The sequence below is a fragment of the Prionailurus viverrinus genome, chromosome F2 (genome assembly GCF_022837055.1).
Source record: "Prionailurus viverrinus isolate Anna chromosome F2, UM_Priviv_1.0, whole genome shotgun sequence".
Classification (NCBI taxonomy): Eukaryota; Metazoa; Chordata; class Mammalia; order Carnivora; family Felidae; genus Prionailurus; species Prionailurus viverrinus.
In genome coordinates, this window is record NC_062578.1 from 41,989,865 (window position 1) to 42,004,352 (window position 14,488).

At 42.8% G+C, this 14,488-nt stretch overlaps 1 protein-coding gene and 1 long non-coding RNA gene across 2 annotated transcripts in view; one reads left to right on the forward strand and one right to left on the reverse strand.

Annotated features, from left to right (window-relative positions):
• Nucleotides 1-13,940, reverse strand: part of PLEKHF2 (pleckstrin homology and FYVE domain containing 2) — a 57,337-nt gene extending 43,397 nt beyond the window's left edge. The window contains exon 1 of the mRNA XM_047842299.1: nucleotides 13,900-13,940. The gene's annotated coding sequence lies outside the window, so the exon portion shown is untranslated. The remainder of the gene's footprint in view (nucleotides 1-13,899) is intronic.
• The window catches only part of LOC125156351 (uncharacterized), a 59,599-nt gene that overhangs the window by 13,620 nt on the left and 31,491 nt on the right, over nucleotides 1-14,488 (forward strand). The gene's annotated exons all lie outside the window — the stretch shown is intronic.

Here is a 14,488-nt window from a genome sequence, read left to right on the forward strand (position 1 = left end):
TCCCATCGGGACTCTTGCCAATATCTGCTAGCCACGATCCAGCACCTAAAGAGGTAATGCCTGACACAGCAGGGGCCTCCTGGACTTTGCTCCATCATGGCAGCCAGCGTCCATTCTGGCCGGTCAGCACCGGTTGCTTTTGTGTTGAAAGCAAAGTCACTCAGAGAAGTGTGTACTAACAGGTGGTTAAAGCACAGGAGAGGTGAGACAGGAACCACAACCGGAAGCGTGGAGGGATGGGAAAGAGCAGGATGGAAAGGTGTCTTTTGTCTGTAGTGTGATAGGCAAACAGGATCTTAGTGGCTTACAGAACAGAGAAGTGTAGGGAAGGTTGTTGTAGTATTGTCTGTGGCTGCCATAACAAATGACCACAGAAAGGGTTTTAAAACAACAGAAAGTGACTCTCTCACAGTTCTGGAGGCCAGAAGTCTGGATTCCCTTTGAAGGTGTTGGCCAGGTTGTACTCCCTCTGAAGAGAATCATTCCTTGCTTCTTCCAGCTTCTAGCATCTCCAAGCTTTCCTTGGCTTCTGGCAACATAACTCCAATCTTTACCACTTGTCTTCACATGGCCTTGCCCCTGTGCGTCTCTGTGCCTCAAATCTCCTTCTGTCTTTCTCTTTAAAAAATTTTTTAATGTTTATTTATTTTTGAGAGAGACAGAGTGTGATCGGGGGAGGGGCAGAGAGAGAGGGAGACACAATCTGAAGCAGGCTCCAGGCTCTGAGTCGTCAGCACAGAGCCCCACGTGGGGCTCCAACTCATGAACTGTGAGATCGTGACCTAAACCGAATTGGCACTTAACCAACTAAGCCACCCAGGCACCCCTCCTTCTGTCTTTCTCTTATAAGGACATCTGTTGTTGGAGTTAGGGCCACCTCAATGCCAGGATGATCTTATCTTGAGATCCTTAATGTAATTATATCTGCAAGGACATTTTTCTTTCTCTTTTTAAAAAATTTATGTTTGTTTAAGTTTACTTACCTTGAGAAAGAGGGAGAGAGCACATGCACACACAGAGCATAGGAGGGGCAGAGAGAGAGGGAGAGAGAGAATCCCAAGCAGGCACTGCACTGTCAGCCCAGAGCCCCACACAGGGCTCAATTTCATGAATCATGAGATCATGACCTGAGCTGAAATCAAGAGTCAGACGCTTAACCAACTGAGCCATCCAGGTGCCCCAGGAACTTTTTTTCAAAATAAGGTCATATTCACAGGTTGTAGGGGTTAGGACTTGAACACATTTTGGGGGTACCACTATTCAACCAACTATAATTATGTACTAAAGCAGAGATCTTTGCACACAGAGGGCACTTAATAAATATTGTGGCTGATATATGTCTACGGATTTTCAGAAGACTAATTCTATGACATCAAAGAGGGTAATGTGGGAACCTCGGCACTTACTCAGAAATGTTCCTCAGCACCATTCTTCTGTTCTGGCTCTAGGGGAGAATCAGTTTTTTTCATTTTACCAGCTTCTGGAGGCTACCTATTTACATCTTCTTTCTCTGACCCTGGCCCTCCTGTTTCCCTTTTATAAGGACCCTTATGATTATGTTGGGCCCACCCAGATAATCCAGGGTAATCTTCCTGTTTCAAGATCCTTATTTTATTATATCAGCAGAGTCTCTTTTGCCATGTACGATAATATAATCAGGCTCTAGGGATTAAGATGTGAACCTCGTTGGGGCCATAATTCTGTTGACCGGAGTTGGCAACTTGGGTTTCATCCTAAGAGCCCAGAACTCAGTGGTGGGTTTTAAGTAAGAGAATGGAATCAACAGAATCAGGATGGCAGAAGCAGAAGAAGAATCACACTGGATTGCAAGGACAGAAGTGTTAACCACGACCAGAGGATTTTTAAAGTTAACATAGAATCACTCTAGACAATATTTGATATCTGGTTATGTGTAGGATAACTGGTACATAATAAGTTTTTCTTCTTTCAATCTGGGTTTGGTCTTTTTAAATTAATTCTTTATGGATTTTATGAGGCCCTGAGTCCCAGGACACCTTTGGTTATTGTTGGAGGTAGCCAGCTGGGCAAGGTGGACCCGGATGACTATTCAGAATTCAAGATTCTATGCCCACAATGAGTACGAGCCCAGGTGTACGTGTGCCTGGGAGAATTCTGCTTTAGCAGGCACAGGTCCACAACACCTTATCAAGCATTGTCCAGTAGAGAAAGATATTGGAATTGCTTCAAGGGTAGGGAAATGGCCAAAGAGCAATAGGAAGGAATGTCATAAAAGATCCAAGGATGTGGACTGTGTTGATTCCTAGAAATGCTTTATTAACACTAAGTGGAAGAGCACACAGAATTGTCCACACTGATTATATGCATATTTAAGGGATGTGAAAATTAATAAAGATTTGAATAGAGTTTTAAGCATTCTCTGAAGTTTGGGAAGTTCATTCAAACATGTCAGTACTTCTGGCAACAGCTTCCTTTCTCTGATCTTGCACAGAGTCAGTCAAAGTTGCCTGGAAAGCCCTCTAATGATTCCTTTTGGCTTGCCTCTTCCTTCTCCTATCTTTGCTGGGTTTCTCAACCCATTCCACTCTGCTTTAGCTCTTTTGACCCACCTCAGTGCTACTTTGTTTAGGTGACCCTGCTAGAATAAAACTCCCAAGTTCATTATCTGTCTGTATGTATGTCCCCAATCTGAGAGTCTTGGTTCCAACTTCATAGCCATGGGTGAGAACCTCAGGCTCCCTGCCCAGGCTACTCTGGGTCAGATAAGCAGGGACAGCCCACCAGGCTTCACCTCCAAGTAGGGGATTAGAGACATGGGATAATAATTCCTTTCTAGGGATGCCTGGCTGGCTCGGTTGGTAGAGCATGTGACTCTTGATCTAGGGTTTGTGAGTTCGAGTCCCACATTGGGTGTAGAATTTACTTAAAAAAAATAAAATCTTAAAAAAAAACAATAATTCCTTTTCAGAAACTCTTTGCCTGAAAAAATTACAAGTTATTTACTAATCAACATAAGGAAAACTGCATTCAGCCAGAAATTTTCCATAGCAACACAAATTATAGCACTGACACTAAACATTGGGATCCAGAAAGGATATTAACCAATGGCATCTTGATAAAGGGTTGGGGTGGGAGGGACAATCAACCCTGAAGAAGGTCAAAATGCCCTTCAGGACACTGAAAGACAATGTAGTTCTGATGTATAATTACCCATTATATTAAACCATATAGTACAGGAGAGGCAGAATAGTGTAAAGATTTAAAAGCACAGATTCTAACTCCAGATTTTCTGGGCTCAAATCCCAGCTCTGCCACTTACTGGCTGCCGCTTTCAGAAAAGTGACTTAACAGCTCTTTATTTTAGTTTCTACACCTGCTCAATCAGAATAATAATAGCCTCTACCTTACTGGGTTGTTTTGAAGATTACATGAATAAATGTATAGAAAGCACTTAGAGGGGCACGTGGGTGGCTCAGTCGGGTGAGCATCCGACTTCAGCTCAGGTCATGATCTCGCAGTCTTGTGAGTTTGAGTCCCACGTAGGGCTCTGTGCCGACAGGTGGGAGCCTGGAGCCTGCTTTGGATTCTGTGTCTCCTTCTCTCTCTGCCCCTCCCCCACTCGTGCTCTGTCTCTCAAAAATGAATAAATGTTAAAACAAAATTAAAAAACACTTAGAACGGTCCCTGGGACATAGCAAGCACTCAACACGTATTAGTTTTAATTTTACTGGAATGTGTCCAACACTCTACACCACTGACAGTGGAAACTGCTTAAGCAGCCCGTCTGGCGTCTGAAGTAAATGGCACCCATGAATGATAGATACATAACAGAGCAATGAAATTGTGTCTATTGATACAGAGTTTCGCAAAGGCATCTTAAAAGTTGCTGGGTAGGGACCCAAAGCATATTCTGTCTGGCTTGTGGTTTTTTGGTTAGGCAAGATGCTAATGGGACCACAGCTGTAGAGTTCAATATGTTCATTCTGTCCCATGACCCCCAAATGAGGCCTTTGCTTCTCTAACCATCTCTGAGGTATATGCCACTAGTCCTAAGGATGCCTGGCCACCATTATTTGCTACTATTGGGCTAAGGGCGCCATTATTGGAGAAACTGCCCCAACTCCATGGGCAACATTAGGATCCCCTTCCTGAATTAATAAGAATGCATTCTATCATCATTCAGGGTGCTGGATAAAGGCAATTCAAAGAAAATAGAGAAAAGTAGAATTGTTATAAAGACCTACTGATACACAACTTCAAATTATTTGGAAGTGTAGCAAAATATTCCATGAGAAGAGGCAGAGATGGCCCTACCTGCATAATCTTGGATAAGTCACTTTTATTTCACAAATTAAAGTTTGTTTCCTTATCAGCAAAGGGAGTAGGGAGGTTGCAGACAGTGACCTAGATCAGCTTTATTGGAAGACCAAATCCTTTCTTACCTAGAACATGCAGAATCTCACATGACACATTAGAAACACTATCCTAGAGGGTCTGTAGTGAGGAGCATCTCATTTATAACACCCCCAGTGCACCAGCAGCAAAGTTCACCTGGCTCAGACAAGGCTTTTCTCCTCAAGTCTCACACAGCTCATCCTCCCCTTAGCCTGTCCCAATGTTCTTGGGCCTAGATGCCATGTACATTTATGATATTCCAATTTGCAGACTCAAAACAATATGAATATGAATATTTATGCATGAGCTTGGAGCTACAGAGAGGAGAGCCCCTAAGAATTCCATGTTGGTCTGAGAGTCATTTCAAGCCTCTGCTCAATTCTCCTGGGTCCTTTATTTTGCTAAAACCTGAGTGATGGTCTCTGGTGTCATTTAATGCCCTATCTGGGTTAATCTCACTGCATTCCTTCTTAGGCATTCTCCACTCCACAGTCTCCACTTAGACAGTCACCTCCATGTAACTGGTTTCCTTTTCTGTACAAAATAGTATAGCAATTTCTTTACAGTGGCTGCATCATTTTACATTCCCATCAGCAAAGCACAAGGGTTCCAATTTCTCCACATTCACACCAACATTTGTGGTTTTCTATTCTTTTGTTAATAGCCATCCTAATGGATGAGAAACACTAGCAGATGTTAAGATCATTTGAGTGGGAGGGCTTGTCAATACTACCTAAGTAGACACTTGCTGCCCAGACTATTTAATACCACAGTCAGGGGCCATCCTGGTCCCCTCAGGTTTCCTTGGGACTGTCCAAGCTCTTAGGTCACAAATCCAAATGACCCAGGGCATGTGGTTATACACTCCCAAGCTCCTCCTATTCCTTAAAGGCAGACTCAATCTGTCCCACACATTTGTCCTTAATGACTTCCCTGGTACCTTCAAAAAACCCAATAATTTGTATTACATTAGCTTTTCTTTTAAAAGCACTTAAAATTTTTTTTAATGTTTATTTATTTCTGAGAGACAGACAGACAGATAGAGTGCAAGTGGGGAGAGGCAGAGAGAGAGGGAGACACAGAATTTGAAGCAGGTTCCAGGTTCTGAGCTGTCAGCATGGAGCCTGACACCAGGCTAGAACTAATGAACCTCGAGATCATGACCTGAGCCAAGTCGGATGCTTAACTGATTGAGCCACACAAGCACCCCTTTAAAAAACACTTTTTAAAATCAACAGCTTTATTGAGATATAATTCAATACCACAAAATTCATCATTTTAAAGTAACATTCTTAAAGGCAACTTTCTGTTTCCTAAGGGTGATTAACATGGTTGCTCCCACATTCACGGTCCCTTTCTGGAAGAGGAGTATTTTGTGATAGAGCAATAGTGTACTGTTTCTCAGCTAGATGCCTGTTTACAGGCATGGCCAGCTGTCTTGGTCAGGGTCCTTTGGTTGATTGAAACAAAGAGTCACTCAAATCTTTAGAAAAAGAGCATTTATGATAAAGATATTTGTTAACAGAAACTAGGAAGCCATCAGGAACCAAAGCTACTTTTTCTCTCTTTTTCTTGGGCTACTCTATCTCTGTCTCTGTTTCTTATAGCAACATTGTTTCTCTGTGTGCATCTGTTCTGCTCAAAATTTGACTTGCTGTTACCATTTTGTGTCCCCAATTCTAATTTGTCTTCACTCTTTCTAGGCATCCTTTCCTTTCCTGCTCCTGTTACTAGCAACTTTATTCTCTCAAAAGAGAATTCTGATTGGCCAGGCTTATCTTGCCCAGCCAGACCACAGGGTAAGTGTTGACCAGCTAATGCAATGCTGTTCTGGAATCAGGGGCCCACACTGGTCCAATTTTCTTTGCCATGAGTGGGGACTGAAGTCACAGCTGTTGCTGTATTGTGAAGAGAACCCAGTGGGAACTACACACACAATGGGGTAAGTTACAGGAGGGAAGCCTATGGTTAGGAAACACAAATCCTGTTTTACAATGGGCAGTAATAATACCCTTTGCTCCTGAGGAGACATTATCTTTTATTATACTGGACTGTAAACATGACTGCCCTTTGCTCTGCAGGGAGACACTATTTCTATATTCCAAGGCTATTCACTGTATAAACATCCTTAGATGAGGCTAAGAAATATGATCTAGAATAAAGGGAGGTCAGTACCTGTCCTTGCAAGCCATACAGAAACACCGAAGATCCATGAAGAATTGTCTCCCAACAGTAGTTACCGGCAAATCTCTTCTCCTCACTCTGTGTGTGTGTGTGTGTGTGTGTGTGTGTGCGCGCGCGTGCGCGCGTGTGTGTAAATACTGTGAAGATCATAGGATTCTATTGGGTATGCTGTGATGGGCTGTTCATGAATTTTTTTCAAAAAAACAACTCTTGGTTTCGTTGATCTGCTCTACAGTTTTTTTAGATTCTATATTGTTTATTTCTGCTCTGATCTTTATTATTTCTTTTCTTCTGCTGGATTTAGGCTGTTTTTGCTGTTCTGCTTCTATTTCTTTCAGGTGTGTTGTTAGATTTTGTATTTGGGATTTTTCTTGTTTCTTGAGATAGGCCTGGATTGCAATGTATTTTCCTCTCAGGATTGCCATGTATTTTCCTCTCAGGATTGCCTTCGCTGCATCCCAAAGCGTTTGGATTGTTGTATTTGTTTTCATTTGTTTCCATATATTTTTTAATTCCTTCTCTAATTGCCTGGTTGACCCATTCATTCTTTAGTAGGGTGTTCTTTAACCTCCATGCTTTTGGAGGTTTTCCAGACTTTTTCCTGTGGTTGATTTCAAGCTTCATAGTATTGTGGTCTGAAAGTATGCATGGTATGATTTCAATTCTTGTATACTTATGAAGGGCTGTTTTGTGACCCAGTATGTAATCTATCTTGGAGAATGTTCCATGTGCACTCGAGAAAAAAGTATATTCTGTTGCTTTGGGATGCAGAGTTCTAAATATATCTGTCAAGTCCATCTGATCCAATGTATTATTCAGGGCCCTTGTTTCTTTATTGACCGTGTGTCTAGATGATCTATCCATTTCTGCAAGTGGAGTGTTAAAGTCCCCTGCAATTACCACATTCTTATCAATAAGGTTGCTTATATTTGTGAGTAATCGTTTTATATATTTGGGGGCTCCGGTATTCGGCACATAGACATTTATAATTGTTAGCTCTTCCTGGTGGATAGACCCTATGATTATTACATAATACCCTTCTTCATCTCTTGTTACAGGCTTTAATTTAAAGTCTAGTTTGTCTGATATAAGTATGGCTACTCCAGCTTTCTTTTGACTTCCAGTGGCATGATAAATAGTTCTCCATCCCCTCACTCTCAATCTGAAGGTGTCCTCAGGTCTAAAATGAGTCTCTTGTAGACAGCAAATAGATGGGTCTTGTTTTTTTATCCATTCTGATACCCTATGTCTTTTGGTTGGCGCATTTAGTCCATTTACATTCAGTGTTATTATAGACAGATATGGGTTTAGAGTCATTGTGATGTCCGTAGGTTTCATGCTTGTAGTGATGTCTCTGGTACTTTGTCTCACAGGATCCCCCTTAGGATCTCTTGTAGGGCTGGTTTAGTGGTGACAAATTCCTTCAGTTTTTGTTTGTTTGGGAAGACTTTTATCTCTTCTTCTATTCTAAATGACAGACTTGCTGGATAAAGGATTCTTGGCTGCATATTTTTTCTGTTCATCACATGGAAGATCTCCTGCCATTCCTTTCTGGCCTGCCAAGTTTCAGTAGAGAGATTGGTCACGGGTCTTATAGGTCTCCCTTTATATGTTAGAGCACGTTTATCTCTAGCTGCTTTCAGAATTTTCTCTTTATCCTTGTATTTTGCCAGTTTCACTATGATATGTTGTGCAGAAGATCGATTCAAGTTACATCTGAAGGGAGTTCTCTGTGCCTCTTGGATTTCAATGCCTTTTTCCTTCCCCAGATCCAGGAAGTTCTCAGCTATGATTTCTTCAAGTACACCTTCAGCACCTTTCCCTCTCTCTTCCTCCTCTGGAATACCAGTTATGCGTATATTATTTCTCTTTAGTGCATCACTTAGTTCTCTAATTTTCCCCTCATACTCCTGGATTTTTTTAATCTCTCTTTTTCTCAGCTTCTTCCTTTTCCATAATTTTATCTTCTAGTTCACCTATTCTCTCCTCTGCCTCTTCAATCCGAGCCGTAGTTGTCTCCATTTTATTTTGCAGTTCATTGATAGCATTTTTTTTAGCTCCTCCTGACTGTTCCTTAGTCCCTTGATCTCTGTAGCAAGAGATTCTCTGCTGTCCTTTATACTGTTTTCAAGCCCAGCGATTAATTTTATGACTATTATTCTAAACTGGCTTTCTGTTATATTGTTTAAATCATTTTTGATCAGTTCGTTAGCTGTTGTTATTTCCTGGACGTTTTTCTGAGGGGACTTCTTCTGTTTCGTCATTTTGGATAGTCCCTGGAGTGGTGCGGGACTGAGAGGCACTTCCCCTGTGCTGTCTTGAATAACTTGTGTTGGTGGGCGGGGCCGCAGTCAGACCTGATGTCTGCCCCCAGCCCACTGCTGGGGCCACAGTCAGACTGGTGTGTACCTTCTCTTCCCCTCTCCTAAGAGCAGGATTCACTGTGGGGTGGCATGGCCCGTCTGGACTACTTGCACACTGCCAGGCTTGTGGTGCTGGGGATCTGGCGTATTAGCCGGGGTGGATGGGCAAGGTGCACAGTGGTGGGAGGGGCAGGCTCAGCTTGCTTTTCCTTCAGAGATCCGCTTCAAGAGGGGCCCTGCGGCACCGGGAGGGAGTCAGACCCGCCGGGGGGATGGATCCGCAGAAGCACAGTGTTGGGTGTTTGCACTGTGCAAGCAAGTTCCCTGGCAGGAACTGATTCCCTTTGGGATTTTGGCTGGGGGATGGGCGAGGGAGATGGCGCTGGCGAGCGCCTTTTTGCCCCCATCAAGCTGCCCTCTGTCCTTGGGGCTCAACAACTCTCCCTCCCGTTGTCCTCCAGCCCTCCCGTTCTCCCAGCAGAGCTGTTAGCTTATAACCTTCCAGATGTCAAGTCCCACTTGCTGTCAGAACACACACCGTCCGGCCCCTCTGCTTTTGCCAGCCAGACTTGGGGGCTCTGCTTGGCCGGTGGGCCGCCCCTCCGCCCCGGCTCCCTCCCGCCAGTCCGTGGAGCACGCACCACCTCGCCGCCCTTCCTACCCTCTTCCGTGGGCCTCTCGTCTGCGCTTGGCTCCAGAGACTCGTTCTGCTAGTCTTCTGTTGGTTTTCTGGGTTATTTAGGCAGGTGTAGGTGGAATCTAAGTGATCAGCAGGATGCCCGGTGAGCCCAGCGTCCTCCTACGCCATGATCTTCCTCTATTCCGGGCTGTTCATGAATGTGAATGTGGACATTCTAAATTCTTTTCTGCATGGTGGTTATACCATTATAATAACCACAGCCATGCTTAACTGCACAGGTAACATGCCTATTGTCATTTTATTCTTTTAAGAATTATAGAAATAGACCAGCCTTTGCCTGGGCCCTTCTAGGCTCACTTGGTAAGAGTTGACTAGTCCCACCTAAAAGAGTACGGATGGGCATCCACCTAGTGGAACCAGGCCACCCAGAATGGCAGGGAAGGCACCAGTTATAGGGGGTCTCGCACAGGGGTTATACATTTAAATGCCTACATTGGCCAGGCAGGTAAGTAAATGAGTGAGGTGGCCAGTTGTAATAAATGGGATTCGGTGGACTACAGCAAACAGGAGAGATCATCCTCAATCTCAAGGTGGCAGCCGCTACTCAGGTCGAGCTGATCATTTCATTGTGAGAATGAGGGTTCTAAGTCACTTATTTTTTTTCACCCAAAGAAACTGAAATGAGATTTGTATGTGATATCACCCCGTCTTTAAATGTTGCAACCAATTCAAATTTAAAATACTGCAAGTACTGTACCCCAATGTTTATAGCAGCACTCTCAACAATAGCCAAATTGTGGAAAGACCCTAAATGTCCATCAACTGATGAATGGATAAAGAAATTGTGGTTTATATACACAATGGAGTACTACGTGGCAATGAGAAAGAATGAAATATGGCCCTTTGTAGCAACATGGATGGAGCTGGAGAGTGTTATGCTAAGTGAAATAAGCCATACAGAGAAAGACAGATACCATATGTTTTCACTCTTATGTGGATCCTGAGAAACTTAACAGAAACCCATGGGGGAGGGGAAGGAAAAAAAGAGAGAGAGAGAGAGGTTAGAGTGGGAGAGAGCCAAAGCATAAGAGACTCTTAAAGACTGAGAACAAACTGAGGGTTGATGGGGGGTGGGAGGAAGGAGAGGGTGGTGATGGGTATTGAGGAGGGCACCTTTTGGGATGAGCACTGGGTGTTGTATGGAAACCAATTTGACAATAAACTTCATATATTGAAAAATAAAATAAAATAAAATAAAATACTGCAAGTGCCCAGAAAATAACCCATAGGAAAAGTGGTTGGAACTGACAGAGCCCCATTAAGGAGGGAGCCAGATCTGACAGATGCCTGATCCTCCAAGGAGGTAGCTAAAACTTCAGGTAACCATAATCTTAATGGGTAAACCCAATTAACCAAGCTAGAGAGTGTAGATGGGACTCTGCTAGAATTACATTCCTGTTCTCTTGCCCCACCCTCACGTATTCTTCCCAGGGGAAGAAGAATAGTTTGTTTTGCAGGGGCAGGGAGTGTTTAGAAAGAAGAGTTGTGGGGCACCTGGGTGGCTCAGTTGTTAAATATCTGACTTCCGCTCAGGTCATGATCTCACGGTTCATGAGTTCAAGTCCCACACTGAGAGAACACAAATCCTGCTTCTGGTGAACACAAGCCCCACTTGGGATAAAAACACAAGCCCTGCTTTGGGTGAGCCCCGCTTTCTCTTTCTGTCTCTCCCTCTGCCCCTCTTGGGATTTTCTCTCTCTCTCTCTCTCTCTCTCTCTCTCTCTCTCTGCCCTTTATTCACTTGTGCCCCCCCCATCAAAAAAAAAAAAAAAGAATTGTGCATATCTGGATCAGCTCACTCCTCTCCTCTTTGAGATTTGTCTAGCTACAAAAAACACAAGATTTGGTCTACTCATCTCTGTCTATGCCATAAGTTCATAAGTTTTACAGTTGCCAGTTCATATGGCCTGAGGGGCAGGGAGGTATGTAGGGTCCTGTGGGCTGTTTAGTGCTACCAGAGATGGTGACAGCCCCTGAATGGCATTTGGTATCGGCCTTTCTCCCTAATAAAGCTAACATGCTATACTGCATCCCACTGGCTCTTGAGCCTATTTGTCAAGTTTTTCTAAATGTGAGCAGGAATAAAGGTGTGGCATTTTAAAAATCCCTTCTAACTCAAATAGACATTATTATTGTTTGTACTTTACCAAGGTGAGAAAAGAGAGGCATTGACTGATTGAGATCTTTGCCCCTAACGACCATAAGTGTGGTTTTGCCTGCTTATCAGCCACTCCCTCTTCTGGATCAACAGCTTGATTTTACTTGGAACTTTCTCTGTACATTTGATAGGGGTGAGGTTGACTCACCCCTACCTCCGGGGGTAGGATATCTCAGGCCTGGCCAATCAGGGCAACAGAGCCACCTGGATACTGTGATTGGTTCAGGAATGAACACATTCTTGTGTTACAAGATCTTGATTAACCTTGTGTTAGACTTGGTTAACCTTGATCCAGTGTAATATTTGGGAGAGTCTTCTCTTCCCAGCTGAGTCACCTAGAGGAAGAGATAGGAACTTGGAGCTGCTGGCAGCCATCTTGTTACCATGGGAGAGTGCATAGAGCCTGAAGAAAGGAAAGGAATATAATGGTTGTTTGCCAGTTATCAATTTATTGTCTCTTAGCCCCAGATTCAACCCCAATTTATTCAGCCCCAATTTATTGTCTGCTCTGCAAAAATGTACATGGGCCCTCAAATATTTTTTCTTTAGTAGCTGTCATAATGTTATACTTCATCAGCATCTACACTTTCCCCAGCATCCTAAGAAGATAAATTTCCAGCAAATTCCAGGGGGTAAATTTCCAGGAAGTTCCCCTGAAACAGCATGAGAGCTACTCCTCTGCCAATCAGTGAAATAGAGCTGTGACCTCTCCAACAAGGTCTGGATCTCAACTCAGGGTCAGGGGATGGGAATGGTTGGCTCTTTCTTGGGTACTCTATCCCAGCCCCAGGGGGAATATTGCTCCTTATATGTGCTACTCCTGCATTTTTTAGAATTCTCTTTATTTCTTGAAAGCCAAGAAATAAATTGTTATTCCCATCCCTTGTTATAGTTAATAATTCTTTAGAATTTAGTTTCCCTGTTCAATGTCCACTCTCACCACTGTTGTTTAACATAGTGTTGGAAGTCCTAGCATCAGCAATCAGACAACAAAATGAAATTAAAGGCATCAAAATTGGCAAAGATGAAGTCAAACTTTCCCTTTTCACAGAAGACATGATACTGTACATGGAAAATCTGACCGACTCCACCAAAAGTCCGCTAGAATTGATACATGAATTCAGCCAAGTTGCAGGGCACAAAATCAATGTATAGAAATTGGTTGCATTTATATACACCAATAATGAAGCAACAGAAAGAGAAATAAAGAATCTGATCCCTTTCGCAATTGCACCAAGAATCATAAAGTACCTAGGAATAAACCTAACCAAAGATGTAAAAGATCTGTATGCTGAAAACTATAGAAAGCTTATGAAGGAAATTGAAGAAGATACAAAGAAATGGAAAAATACTCCATGCTCATGGATTGGAAGAATAAATATCATTAAAATGCCAATACTACCCAAAGGAATCTACACATTCAATGCAATCCCAATAAAAGCTGCACCAGCATTCTTCTCAAAGCTAGAGCAAGCAGTCCTAAGATTTGTATGGAACCACAAAAGACCCCGAATAGCCAAAGTAATATTGAAGAAGAAAACCAAAGTGGGAGGCATCACAATCCCAGACATTAGCCTCTACTACAAAGCTGTAATCATTAAGACAGTATGGTATTGGCACAAAAATAGATACATAGACTAATGGAATAGAATAGCGAGCCCAGAATTGGACCCACAAATGTGTGGCCAACTAATCTTTGACAAAGAAGGAAAGAATATCCAATGGAAAAAAGGCAGTCTCTTTAACAAATGGTGCTGGGAGAACTGGACAGCAACATTCAGAAGAATGAAACTAGACCACTTTCTTACACCATTCACAAAAATAAACTCAAAATGGATGAAGGACCTGAATGTGAGACAGGAAACCATCAAAACCCTAGAGGAGAAAGCAGGAATAAACCTCTTTGACCTCAGCTGGAGCAATTTCTTACTCGACACATCTCCAAAGGCAAGGGAATTAAAAGCAAAAATGAACTATTAGGACCTCATGAAGATAAAAAGCTTCTGCACTGCAAAGGAAACAATCAACAAAATTAAAAGGCAACCTACGGAATGGGAAAAGATATTTGCAAATGACATATTGGATAAAGGGCTAGTATCCAAAATCTATAAAGAACTCACCAAACTCCACAGTTGAAAAACAAATAATCCAGTGAAGAAATGGGCTGAAGACATGAATAGACACTTTTCTAAAGAAGACATCCAGAAGACATCCAGATGGCCAACAGACACATGAAAAGATGGTCAATATCACTCCTCATCAGGGAAATACAAATCAAAACCACACTGAGATGCCACCTCACGCCAGTCAGAGTGGCTAAAATGAACAAATCAGGAGACTATATAGATGCTGGCGAGGATGTGGAGAAACAGGAACCCTCTTGCGCTGTTGGTGGTGCAGCTGCTCTGGAAAACAGTGTGGAGGTTCCTCAAAAAATTTAAAAATAGATCTACCCTATGACCCTGGGGGGGGGGGGGGAGTTACAGAGAGGGAGGGAGGGAGGCAAACCATAAGAAACTCTTAAATACTGATAACAAACTGAGGGTTGATGGGGGTTGGGGAGAGGGGAAAGTGGGTGATGGGATTGAGGAGGGCACTTGTTGGGAGGAGCACTGGGTGTTGTATGGAAACCAATATGACAATAAATTATATTCAAAACAAAGTTAAAAAAAATAAATAAATAAAATTTCCCTGTTCAAATGATTGTGT